Below are 3,621 nucleotides of genomic sequence, written 5' to 3'. Positions count from 1 at the left end.
CGGACAATGGTAACTTGATAATATATTTTAGAATAGCTTACGAAAAACGCATTGTAGTAATAATGAGATTCAAGATGTCAGATACAATATGGTGGACCAAAATCCGATGATGTGCCCAAATCTTGATATAAATTAATATTTGGGGAGTTTCTGAGGTCACCTATTACGAATCTAGGATTACAATCTGAAAATTCAAGATGGCGGATTCAATATAGTGAACCAAAATCTGATAAAGTGCCCAAATCTGGACAAAAATTCATACTCGGGGGGTCTTCAACGTCACTTATTACGAATCCAAACCGTCACATATTACGATTTTCAAATTTTATATGGCTCATGTAATATAGAAGACATCTACAGACTTACTGCACGTCAGTATTAACTGGTATAACCTTAAAATAAATAAAAACGAGATAATTTTCTTTATTGTAGCTGACCAACAGTAAGAAATTTTTTATTTTTGCTTTACTCCATTAAATTATATATATAAAAAAAAAGTTCGAAATTGATCGTGACCGAGACTTGATGATACATTATAAAATAGTTTGAAATTGACAATTATGCTGATGTAATTCTAGAAATGTAGTTTCATAATCCTGGAGAGTAAAGGATGTATTATTAAGCTTGAGTTATAGTGAAACACTCTGCTGAGAGCATTGAGAAAAGATTGTTCAAGCTAAAACTGCGGTAAAAATTGGTTTTAGAGCAGTAAAAGGTAGCCCCAAGGCAGAGCATAGTTTTAACTTTACTGCTTTCTATAAACACCGAAGGAGTTGCGAGACTCAATATAATCCAGGATGAGTTAATTGGGATTTGTGTGAACTTTAGCTTAGTAACCTAGGTTTTTATTCATTAGTAATGATGAGCTAATTGTGCAAAGGATGTAATTATAAATACCAAAATCGTTACTGGAGAGTACGGACATGTATGAATTTAGAAGAAATATTATACTTTTGCAGATAAGTTTTTTAGACTTTAGATCGTACTCGACGAGCTCGAAAAATTGAAGTGCAGTTTGTGTAAGGTAGCAGTTACAAAGGAAATTGGCTCTGTGTTAAATCTACATAATTTTTGATTCTGAGAGGATTATATTGGTTGCAGTACTTTGCCTATAATCAAAAGCATATTTTATCGCCGCATTTTTGATGATTTCCAGTTTTTGTTAGAGTTTAACCAGGTTAAAAGAGTCACTGAAGAGGAGCCCCACTAGGTTTCTCGAAGGAATTTGATCACATTAAGTGGGAACACACATCGCTTGTAGATGCTAAGCATGTAAGGTTCAAATATTCAAATGTTCGAGATAGAGGCTACGTATAATAAGTAAAGCAACGAGCCCAACACAACTCCCTAACTCCTTTGCCAGTCGTATGGAAAATCTGAGAGTGGGTACTAGTAAAAATAAAATGTTCTCTAACGACATGGTTATAAACTTAATGAGTTGAAGAGAGCATCTTTGATTTGCAAAAAGAAGGTCGATATTCACGTTACTGATAGCGCTTTTGATGTCTAAGAAGGCAACGTAGACTTCATGACCTTTTTGAAAGGCCATTTTAGTTATCTTTATTGACTATATTATCGGTGCAAGAGTTTTCCTTCCTAAAACCGTGTTGGTTTTCATAAAACCAGCCATTTAATTCTGCCCACTACTGCAATCTATTTTTAACCATAGTTTCTAGGAGCTTGCATAAACTTAAAATAATATAGAATATATAAAGATTTGTAGGAAATGAATTTCAAATTGCTAGAAGAATTTAAATATGTTTAACACAATATGAAACCCATAGTTCTTCAAGGAATGAGCGTAGATACAACCGTGGAAGAAGTCTAAGAAGAACTTATGAAGCTGGATCAAGTAAAAATTTTAAAGATTAAAACACTTCCAACTAAAGTAACAAAACTGTTCTTAGTTTAACTCAGTGCAAAAATTGAAATGGAAAGTCTAATTTGAATTAAGAAAATTATTTTCAAGCAATCAGACGGAAACCTCTCAGGAAAAACAGCTTACCCGAGTATAAAAATTGCCAATGGTTGGGCCATTTTAAATGTGTCAAATGCTCGGAAGATCACGGACATATCAAGTGCACATTAAATAATGACTCACAAAAATAGACCCTTAAATGTGCGAACTGTGGTTCTACTGGTTATCCAGCTACATTTAGAGGATACACCAAATCCACTAAATTCAATAATATCGAAAAAATAACTTGCAGAACTTCAACCAGCCACACCTGCTTTATCTTAGACAGTGACTGGCTAAAATAGTTTTCCTATCAAAGCCATCAAGGATCCCTCAAAACAGAAGTGTACCAAATAATGTATTAATTTTTTTTTCAAGTTAACGTGAGCTCTTTAATAAGTAATCCAAAAAGATTAGAACTAAATAATTAATTAAAAATGTATTAAGCAGATATAGTGAATCTATGTAAAACAAAACCATGTAGTAAGTTTAAGCCTGAACAACAATTTCGTAAAAATGATAGATAACAAATGGGAGAGGCACCGCTTTGCTTAATAAAATAATATTAAGTTTAAAATTTTTTGTAAAAAAATTTAATTTAATCCCAGACACTCAATTTAGGTTTACAGACAAACACTTAACTACTCATGAGATACATAAGCTGTAAGCTGATGTAAACTAGCACCTGGCTTGAAGTGAACTGGTAGAAGCATATTTAATCAACCTGTCTATATTTACTCGACAAGTATTTAAAACGCCGTTTGTTTTTACCGATAAGAAGTATCGTAAGCATCAATTGCAAAAAACGGCTTTTTTCTCTCTGGTCAGTAAAATTCCTGCATGCATGCTCCGAAAGTTTTGAGCGAGCGCGTTCAAAATGAGAAGGTGCGGTTTTTTGCAATCTATTTTTAATATACTTATACCTAATTAGTGAAAATAAACGGCCTTTTAGGTACTTGTGGAGAGAATATAAACGAAGAGAAAAACGTTTGAATAATGTACCTATGTTGGCTAACAACTTTTTTATGGACATTTTTGGAAAGGACCTTTTTTCGGTTTTTGCTGCAGTTCGCGAAGAGTTGAAACTGACCAACCTTATTTTGTGTGTATGTTAAGGGCTATAATATCAACCTTGTGTTTAAATTGTAGCTTTTAATATTGTATATATCGCGAGTTATTGAATTTAAAAAGGTGGCTCAAAATGGTAGTTTTTTGCGATTTGCGAAAAAACGGCTAAACTGATTTAAACTCAACGCAGCTTATTTTGTTGGTATTAAGGAGGCTCTTGCACGGGACTTCCACAACTAAAAAGTGATTTTTCTTATAGGAAAAAATGTGATTAATTTAACGGCATCCGCATTTTTGTCCGTTATCGTGAAAAATTTCAAGATATTCGATGCCAAAGTTCGCTCAACGGAACATTACTCTTATGGAGTCGTGCTTCAAGACGTTGTATATTGGCTGTAATACAACTGAATAACAGCATGTTCTTTTAACAAAAATATGAATATTCTAAAGAAAAAATCCTCATCTTTCAGATTTTCTTTAGTAAAATGTAGGTTGTCGTAGAAAAAAATCAAGATATTTGCGTTTAAAGTAAGTAGCTGCGAGAGTTGCTACAGTAAATACATGTAAAAAAACGCGCTGTCATCTGCTACTTGATG

This window comes from Copidosoma floridanum, unplaced genomic scaffold (genome assembly GCF_036245765.1).
Source record: "Copidosoma floridanum isolate Cflo_tuat_1 unplaced genomic scaffold, Cflo_Japanese_pri ptg000013l, whole genome shotgun sequence".
Taxonomy (NCBI): Eukaryota; Metazoa; Arthropoda; class Insecta; order Hymenoptera; family Encyrtidae; genus Copidosoma; species Copidosoma floridanum.
Note: the sequence above shows the minus strand (reverse complement) of the source record.